Source organism: Theropithecus gelada, chromosome X (genome assembly GCF_003255815.1).
Source record: "Theropithecus gelada isolate Dixy chromosome X, Tgel_1.0, whole genome shotgun sequence".
NCBI lineage: Eukaryota > Metazoa > Chordata > Mammalia > Primates > Cercopithecidae > Theropithecus > Theropithecus gelada.
Genome location: NC_037689.1, coordinates 4,142,975 through 4,153,642, shown reverse-complemented (window position 1 = coordinate 4,153,642; position 10,668 = coordinate 4,142,975).

Genomic DNA, 10,668 nt, shown 5'->3' with positions numbered 1-10,668 from the left:
TCTTTTTCAATAAATCCCTGCTACTGTTCTTTCATTGCTTCATTCTTTCTTTGCTTTGCTGGGCGTTTTGTCCAATTCTTTTTTCAAAATGCCAAGAACCTGGACAACTTGTAGTCATGACCCTCTACCAGTGACAATTTGATATAGTCAGTATTTTAAATTTTAGTTATTCTACTAGGTGTGTATTGGTATTTCATTGTTTTAATTTGTAGTTCCTTAATGACACGTGATGTTGAACATCTTTTCATGCACATATTTGCCATCTGTATATCTTCTTTGGTCAGGTGTCTGTTCAAATCTCTCGCCTATTTTTTGATTGGGTTCTTCCTTTTTTTTATTGTTGAGTTTTCAGAATTCTTTGTATATTTGGATACCTGTCCTTCATTACTTGTGTTTTACAAATACTTTCTCCCAGTCTTCTGCATTTTGTTTCATTCTCTGAACAGTATCTTTCAGAAAGCAGAAGCATTTAATTTTATTAAAGTCCAATTTATCATATTTTCTCTTTCATGGCTTGTAGTTTTTGTGTTATTTTTAAGAAGTCATCACCAGGCCGGGAGTGGTGGCTCATGCCTGTAATCCCAGCAGTTTGGGAGGCTGAGGCAGGTGGATCATGAAGTCAGGAGTTCGAGACCAGCCTGACCAACATGGTGAAATCCCGTCTCTACTAAAAATACAAAAATTAGCTGGGCGTGATGGCAGACGCCTGTAATCCTAGCTACTCGGGAGACTGAGGAAGGAGAATCGTTTGGACCCAGGAAGCAGAGGTTGCAGTGAGCTGAGATGACACCATTGCACTCCAGCCTGGGTGACAAGGCAAGGCTCCCTCTAAACAACAACAAAACAACAACAACAACAATATATATATATATATATTTTATATATTTATATATCTATATATTTTATATATAGATATATAGATATATATATCTCACCAAACCCAAAGTAACCTAGATTTTCTCCTACATTGTCTTTTAGAAGTTTTACAGTATTCCATTTGGATCTAAGATCCATTTTTTTTTATTATACTTTAAGTTCTAGGGGACATATGCATAACGTGCAGGTTTGTTACATATGTATGCTTGTGCCATGTTGGCGTGCTGTACCCATCAACTCGTCAGCAGCCATCAACTCGTCATTTACCTCAGGTATAACTCCCAATGCAATCCCTCCCCCCACCCCCCTACCCATGATAGGCCCCGGTGTGTGATGTTCCCCTTCCCGAGTCCAAGTGATCTCATTGTTCAGTTCCTACCTATGAGTGAGAACATGCGGTGTTTGGTTTTCTGTTCTTGCGATAGTTTGCTGAGAATGATGGTTTCCAGCTGCATCCATGTCCCTACAAAGGACACAGACTCATCCTTTTTTATAGCTGCATAGTATTCCATGGTGTATGTGTGCCACATTTTCTTAATCCAGTCTGTCACTGATGGACATTTGAGTTGATTCCAAGTCTTTGCTATTGTGAATAGTGTCGCAATAAACATACATGTGCATGTGTCTTTATAGCAGCATGATTTATAATCCTTTGGGTATATACCCAGTAATGGGATGGCTGGGTCATATGGTACCTCTAGTTCTAGATCCTTGAGGAATCGCCATACTGTTTTCCATAATGGTTGAACTAGTTTACAATCCCACCAACAGTGTAAAAGTGTTCCTATTTCTCCACATCCTCTCCAGCACCTGTTGTTTCCTGACTTTTTAATGATTGCCATTCTAACTGGTGTGAGATGGTATCTCATTGTGGTTTTGATTTGCATTTCTCTGATGGCCAGTGATGATGAGCATTTTTTCATGTGTCTGTTGGCTGTATGAATGTCTTCTTTTGAGAAATGTCTGTTCATATCCTTTGCCCACTTTTTGATGGGGTTGTTTGTTTTTTTCTTGTAAATTTGTTTGAGTTCTTTGTAGGTTCTGGATATTAGCTCTTTGTCAGATGAGTAGATTGCAAAAATTTTTTCCCATTCTGTAGGTTGCCCGTTCACTCTGATGGTAGTTTCTTTTGCTGTGCAGAAGCTCTTTAGTTTAATTAGATCCCATTTGTCAATTTTGGCTTTTGTTGCCGTTGCTTTTGGTGTTTTAGACATGAAGTCCTTGCCCATGCCTATGTCCTGAATATTACCTAGGTTGTCTTCTAGGGTTTTTATGGTATTAGGTCTAGCATTTAAGTCTCTAATCCATCTTGAATTAATTTCCATATAAGGAGTAAGGAAAGGATCCAGTTTCAGCTTTCTACTTATGGCCAGCCAATTTTCCCAGCACCATTTATTAAATAGGGAATCCTTTCCCCATTTCTTGTTTTTCTCAGGTTTTTCAAAGATCAGATGGCTGTAGATGTGTGGTATTATTTCTGAGGACTCTGTTCTGTTCCATTGGTCTATATCTCTGTTTTGGTACCAGTACCATGCTGTTTTGGTTACTGTAGCATTGTAGTATAGTTTGAAGTCAGGTAGCGTGATGCCTCCAGCTTTGTTCTTTTGACTTAGGATGGTCTTGGCAATGCAGGCTCTTTTTTGGTTCCATATGAACTTTAGAGTAGTTTCTTCCAATTCAGTGAAGAAAGCCATTGGTAGCTTGATGGGGATGGCACTGACTCTATAAAGTACCTTGGGCAGTATGGCCATTTTCAGGATATCGATTCTTCCTATCCATGAGCATGGTATGTTCTTCCATTTGTTTGTGTCCTCTTCTATTTCACTGAGCAGTGGTTTGTAGTTCTCCTTGAAGAGGTCCTTTACATCCCTTGTAAGTTGGATTCCTAGGTATTTTATTCTCTTTGAAGCAATTGTGAATGGAAGTTCATTCATGATTTGGCCTTCTGTCTGTTACTGGTGTATAAGAATGCTTGTGATTTTTGCACATTAATTATGTATCCTGAGAGTTTGCTGAAGTTTCTTATCAGCTTAAGGAGATTTTGGGCTGAGACGATGGGGTTTTCTAACTATATAATCCTGTCATCTGCAGACAGGGACAATGTGACTTCTTCTTTTCCTAACTGAATACCCTTTATTTCTTTCTCTTGCCTAATTGCCCTAGCCAGAACTTCCAACACTATGTTGAGTAGGAGTGGTGAGAGAGGGCATCCCTGTCTTGTGCCAGTTTTCAAAAGGAATGCTTCCAGTTTTTGCCCATTCAGTATGATATTGGCTGTGGGTTTGTCATAAATAGCTCTTACTATTTTGAGATACGTTCCATGAATACCTAGTTTATTGAGAGTTTTTAGCTGTTGAATTTTGTCAAAAGCCTTTTCTGCATCTATTGAGATAATCATGTGGTTCTTGTCTTTGGTTCTGTTTATATGCTGGATTATGTTTATTGATTTGGGAATGTTGAACCAGCCTTGCATCCCAGGGATGAAGCCCACTTGATGATGGTCGATAAGCTTTTTGATGTGCTGCTGGATTCGGTTTGCCAGTATTTTATTGAGGATTTTTGCGTCGATTTTCATCAGAGATATTGGTCTAAAATTCTCTCTTTTTTTTTTGTTGTGTTTCTGCCAGGCTTTGGTATCAGGATGATGATGGCCTCATAAAATGAGTTAGGGAGGATTCCCTCTTTTTCTATTGATTGAAATAGTTTCAGAAGGAATGGTACCAGCTCCTCCTTGTACCTCTGGTAGAAATCAGCTGTGAATCCATCTGGTTCTGGAGTTTTTTTGGTTGGTAGGCTATTAATTATTGCCTCAATTTCAGAGCTTGCTATTGGTCTATTCAGGAATTCTGCTTCTTCCTGGTTTAGTCTTGGGAGACTGTAAGTGTCCAGGAAATTATCCATTTCTTCTAGATTTTCTAGTTTATTTGCGTAGAGGTGTTTATAGTATTCTCTGATGGTAGTTTGTATTTCTGTGGGGTCGGTGGTGATATCCCTTTATCTTTTTTTATTGCATCTATTTGATTCTTCTCTCTTTTCTTCTTTATTAGTCTTGCTAGCAGTCTATCAGTTTTGTTGATCTTTTCAAAAAACCAACTCCTGGATTCATTGATTTTTTGGAGGGTTTTTGTGTCTCTATCTCCTTCAGTTCTGCTCTGATCTTGGTTATTTCTTGCCTTCTGCTAGCTTTTGAGTGTGTTTGCTCTTGCTTCTCTAGTTCTTTTAATTGTAATGTTAGAGTGTCAATTTTAGATCTTTCCTGCTTTCTCTTGTGGGCATTTAGTGCTATAAATTTCCCTCTACACACTGCTTTAAATGTGTCCCAGAGATTCTGGTATGTTGTATGTTTGTTCTCATTGGTTTCAAAGAACATCTTTATTTCTGCCTTCATTTTGTTATGTACCCAGTAGTCATTCAGGAGCAGGTTATTCAGTTTCCATGTAGTTGAGCGGTTTTGATTGAGTTTCTTAGTCCTGAGTTCTAGTTTGATTGCACTGTGGTCTGAGAGACAGTTTGTTATAATTTCTGTTCTTGTACATTTGCTGAGGAGTGCTTTACTTCCAACTATGTGGTCAGTTTTGAAATGAGTGTGATGTGGTGCTGAGTAGAATGTATATTCTGTTAATTTGGGGTGGAGAGTTCTGTAGATGTCTATTAGGTCTGCTTGCTGCAGAGATGAGTTCAATTCCTGGATATCCTGGTTAACTTTCTGTCTCGTTGATCTGTCTGATGTTAACAGTGAGCAGTTGAAGTCTCCCATTATTATTGTATGGGAGTCTAAGTCTCTTTGTAAGTCTCTAAGGACTTGCTTTATGAATCTGGGTGCTCCTGTATTGGGTGCATATATATTCAGGATAGTTAGGTCTTCCTGTTGAATTGATCCCTTTACCATTATGTAATGGCCTTCTTTGTCTCTTTTGATCTTTGATGGTTTAAAGTCTGTTTTATCAGAGACTAGGATTGCAACCCCTGCTTTTTTTTGTTCTCCATTTGCTTGGTAGATCTTCCTCCATCCCTTTATTTTGAGTCTATGTATGTCTCTGCATGTGAGATGGGTCTCCTGTATACAGCAAACTCATAGATCTTGACTCTTTATCCAGTTTGCCAGTCTGTGTCTTTTAATTGGAGCATTTAGTCCATTTACATTTAAGGTTAATATTGTTATGTGTGAACTTGATCCTGCCATTATGATATTAACTGGTTATTTTGCTCGTTAGTTGATGCAGTTTCTTCCTAGCCTCGATGGTCTTTACAGTTTGGCATGTTTTTGCAATGGCTGGTACCGTTTGTTCCTTTCCATGTTTAGTGCTTCCTTCAGGGTCTGTTGTAAGGCAGGCCTGGTGGTGACCAAATTTCTAAGCATTTGCTTATCTGTAAAGGATTTTATTTCTCCTTCACTTATGAAACTTAGTTTGGCTGGATATGAAATTCTGGGTTTAAAATTCTTTTCTTTAAGAATGTTGAATATTGGCCCCCACTCTCTTCTGGCTTGTAGAGTGTCTGCTGAGAGATCTGCTGTTAGTCTGATAGGCTTCCCTTTGTGGGTAACCTGAGCTTTCTCTCTGGCTGCCCTTAAGATTTTTTCCTTCATTTCAACTTTGGTGAATCTGGCAATTATGTGTCTTGGAGCTGCTCTTCTCGAGGAGTATCTTTGTGGCATTCTCTGTATTTCCTGAATTTGAATGTTGGCCTGCCCTACTAGGTTGGGGAAGTTCTCCTGGATGATATCCTGAAGAGTGTTTTCCAACTTGGTTCCATTTTCCCCCTCACTTTCAGGCACCCCAATCAGACGTAGATTTGGTCTTTTTACATAATCCCATAATTCTTGCAGGCTTTGTTCATTTCTTTTTCTTCTTTTTTCCTTAGATTTCTCTTCTCGCTTCATTTCATTCATTTGATCCTGAATCACTGATACTCTTTCTTCCAGTTGATCGAGTCAGTTACTGAAGCTTGTGCATTCATCACGTATTTCTCGTGTCATGGTTTTCATCTCTGTCAATTCGTTTATGGCCTTCTCTGCATTAATTATTCTAGTTATCAATTCTTCCACTCTTTTTTCAAGATTTTTAGTTTCTTTGCGCTGGGTACGTAATTCCTCCTTTAGCTCTGAGAAGTTTGATGGACTGGAGCCTTCTTCTCTCATCTCGTCAAAGTCATTCTCCGTCCAGCTTTGATCCGTTTCTCGCGATGAGCTGTGTTCCTTTGCAGGGTGCGATGCACTCTTATTTTTTGAATTTCCAGCTTTTCTGCCCTGCTTTTTCCCCATCTTTGTGGTTTTATCTGCCTCTGGTCTTTCATGATGGTGACGTACTGATGGGGTTTTGGTGTGGGTGTCCTTCCTGTTTGATAGTTTTCCTTCTTACAGTCAGGACCCTCAGCTGTAGGTCTGTTGGAGATTGCTCGAGGTCCACTCCAGACCCTGTTTGCCTGGGTATCAGCAGCAGAGGCTGCAGAAGATAGAATATTTCTGAACAGCGAGTGTACCTGTCTGATTCTTGCTTTGGAAGCTTCCTCTCAGGGGTGTACTCCACCGTTTGAGGTGTGGGGTGTTGGTCTGCCCCTAGTGGGGGATGTCTCCCTGTTAGGCTACTCAGGAGTCAGGGACCCACTTGAGCAGGCAGTCTGTCCGTTCTCAGATCTCAGCCTCCGTGTTGGGAGATCCACTGGTCTCTTCAAAGCTGTCAGACAGTGTCGTTTGCGTCTGCAGAGGTTTCAGCTGCTTTTTTTTTGTTGTTGTTGTTCAGCTGTGCCCTGTCCCCAGAGGTGGAGTCTACAGAGACAGGCAGGACTCCTTGAGCTGCTGTGAGCTCCACCCAGTTCGAGCTTCCCAGCCGCTTTATCTACTTAAGCCTCAGCAATGGCGGGTGCCCCTCCCCCAGCCTCACTGCTGCCTTGCAGTTAGATCACAGTCTGCTGTGCTAGCAATGAGGGAGTCTCCCTGGGCGTGGGACCCTCCCAGCCAGGTGTGGGATATAATCTCCTGGTGTGCCCGTTTGCTAAGATCCTTCGTAGAGTGCAGTGTTGGGATGGGAGTTACCCGATTTTCCAGGTGTTGTGTGTCTCAGTTCCCCTGGCTAGGAAAAGGGATTCCTTTCCCCCTTGTGCTTCCCAGGTGAGGCAATGCCTCACCCTGCTTCAGCTCTCGCTGGTCGGGCTGCAGCAGCTGACCAGCACCGACTGTCCTGCACTCCCTAGTGAGATGAACCCAGTACCTCAGTTGAAAATGCAGAAATCACCTGTCTTCTGTGTCACTCGCACTGGGAGTTGGAGACTGGAGCTGTTCCTATTTGGCCATCTTGCTCCACCCCGCTAAGATCCATTTTGAATTCATTTTAATGAAATGTATAAGGACTGTGTCTGGATTGATTTTTTTTTTTTTTTTTGTATGTTGATATCCACCAAGGCTCATTGTGACATTTACATTATGTTTAAAGCTGTATCTACAACTAATTATTTAGAGCAAATTCTACCATAAATCTACTTCACCTGAAAGAAGTTCAGCCATATTTCTAGCAATTTAGAAACAGAAAGAATCACAGACATTTCCTTTCTTCAGATAAATTGGGCTAGAAATTTGCTTAGAAATAAGTGAAATGCTCAACCTACATATAAAAAAAATTGACCTCAAAATTTTACATTGTAAACAAGGCTTAGATGTTGCAGTTCCTGCTCTGGGATGCTTACGGTTTGAAAAGTGCCATTCAAGTGGACATGTAGCAATTTCGTCATTTGGTTATTTTGTAGTAATTTGCTCTTGGCTAGTGGGGAGAACCCCATTGTTACACCATCTAAAAAGATTCATAAAACCCATGGTTGTCTCTGAGAAATTTTATGTATGAGCTGGAGATAAATATGTCAAAGAACATGCAAAGGAAGTAACTGGGCTCAGAGAAGTTTCAAAATTAGGAAGAAGGTCCCTTCAGGAGTCCCTTGCCCTGATGCTGAAGACTTTATTTTCCAAATGCATTTATTTATTCTTAAATTGATAGATAAAATTGTATGTATTTATTGTGCACAACATAATATTTTGAAGTACATATATGTTATAGAATGGTTAAATATAGTTAATTAATGTTGTATTACCTTATGTAGTTATCGTTTTGTGGTGAGAACCTTAACATCCACTCTCAGCATTTTTCAAGGTCTTCTAAACTTATTCTCCCTATCTGACTGTAATTTTGTTTTCCTTTAATGAGATGTGAACTGTAGTTCAGTTCATGACCTATGGAGGATCTCAAACCATATCTCTTGAACTGATGGAGGGGTGGAGTAATGACTTCTTGCAAACACATTTGGATGTAAATTTTAAGTCTCATTTTCTCTGATGAAGTCATAAGGGTGCTTTCCAGCCCATGTTAAATTAGCTTTATAATTTATTTTGGGACAAAAGTAGTATGAGTCACTAAAAGCACAGTGTTGGAAATTACATCGTAAGGATACTGACTCTGCAGAATTGTCCCATCAGAAGAATGTTATGATCTGTGTTGGGTGCCTGTCAGAGGACTCTATTAAGAGCTAGGTGTTCAATATAATCCACTATGCATCATGAAAAATAAAGATACACATCTGAATGCCAACATATTTTACATGTGCTCTAATTCCTATGCAGCAAGTGTGAAAATGGTATTCATACAATCACATAAAGGAGTGTGTGCACACAAGGACTGGCATCCGAAGTATCTCAACTAAAAAGCCTATGTTTACCACTGTGAATGAGGAGCCTCTGGTTTCTACAACAGTGTTCAACCAGTAAGGCTATGACATTACTTCTGCTCTATGCCTAGTTTTAGCTTTGGTTTAGTCATTCACTGTGATTATATCATTTTTTCCATGTTACATTCATTGCTCATAAGTTCTTACCTTCATTGGAACTTTTCTTATGTTTTAGGACACATTAATTTAAAACACTGTTTTAATATTTCATAATTTAGACTCTAGAACCTGAATAACCATGAAGATCAACTTGATGCAACATACACTGAATGTTTTAAAATTTATTTTTATTTTTAATTTTTGTAAATACATAGTAGGTGTATATAAGATACATGAGATGTTTTGATACAGGCATGCAATGTGAAATAAGCACATCATGGAGAATGGGGTATCCACTCCCTCAAGCACTTATCCTTTATGTTACAAAAAATCCAAAAACATTATTTATTTTAGAATACACAATTATTCTTGACTATAGGCACCCTATTGTGATATCAAATAGTATTTTATTATTTCTAGATTTTTTTGTACCTACTAACTATTCCCACCTACCCCCAACCCCCCACTACACTTCTCAGGCTCTAGTATCCATCCTTCTAGTCTCTATGTCAATAAGTTCAATTGTTTTAATTTTTAGATCCTACAAATAAGTGAGAACATACAATGTTTGGCTTTCTGTGCCTGGCTTATTTTACTTAACATAATGACCTCTAGTTCCATCCATGTTGTAGCAAATGACTGGATCTCATTTTTTTTTTTTTTTTTTATAGCTGATAGTACCCCATTATGTATATGTACCACAATTTCTTTATCCATTCATCTGTCGAAGGACACTTAGGTTGCTTCTAAATGTTAGCTATTATAAATAGTGCTGCAACAAACATAGGAATGCAGGTATCTCTTCAATATACTGATTTCCTTTCTCTTGAGTATATACCCAGCAGTGGGATTGCTGGATCATATGTTAACTCTATTTTTAGTTTTTTGAAAAACTTTCAAAATGTTATCCATAGTAGTTGTACTAATTTACATTCCCAACAACAGTGTACAAGGGTTACCCTTTCTCTACATCCTCACCAGCATTTGTTATTGCCTTTCTTTTGGATATTAGCCATTTTAACTGGGGTGAGATGATATCTCACTGTAGTTTTGATTTACATTTCTCTGATGATCGATGATATTGACCACCTTTTCATATGCCTGTTTGCCATTTGTATGTCTTCTTTTGAGAAATGTCTACTCAAATGTTTTGCCCATTTTTTGTTGGATCATTAGATTTATTCCTATAGAGTTGTTTGAGCTCCTGTATATTCTGGTTATAAATCCTTTGTCAGAGGGGTAGTTTGCAAACATTATCTCCCATTCTGTGGGTTGTCTGTTCACTTCGTCGATTGTATCCTTTGCTGCGCAGAAGTCTTTTAACTTAATGTTATACCATTTGTCCATATTTGCTTTGGTTGCCTGTGCCTGTGGAGTATTGCTCAAGAAGTCTTTGCCCAGACCAATGTCCTGGAGATTTTCTCCAGTGTTTCCTGTAGCGGTTTCGTAGTTTTCAGTCCTACATTTAAGTCTTTAATTCATTTTGATTTTATTTTTATATAGCCAGAGCTTGTGGTCTAGTTTCATTCTTCTATGTATGGCTATCCAGTTTTCCCAGCAAAATTTTTTTAAGAGAATGTCTTTTCCCCAGTGTATGTTCCTGGCACTTTTGTAAACTGTGAGTTCACTGTGGGTGTGTGGATTTTTTTCCGGGTTCTCTATTTTGTTCTATTGATCTATGTTTGTGTGTTTATGCCAGCACCATGCTGTTTTGGTTACTATAGCTCTGTAGTATAATGCTACACACTGTCTGCCTCAGCCTCCTAAATCATTTTTCATTTCCGATTTTATTATTCTTATTATTTTATTCATTTGGGTTTTCTCTCTTTTTTTCTTAGTCTGGCTAATGGTTTGTCAATTTTGCTTAACATATTAAAAACAACTTTTTGTTTTATTGCTCTTTTGTAGGATTTTTTTCATTTCAATTTTATTTATTTCTGCTTTATTTTTTGTTTTTTTTTTTTTGTTTTTTTTTTGAGACAG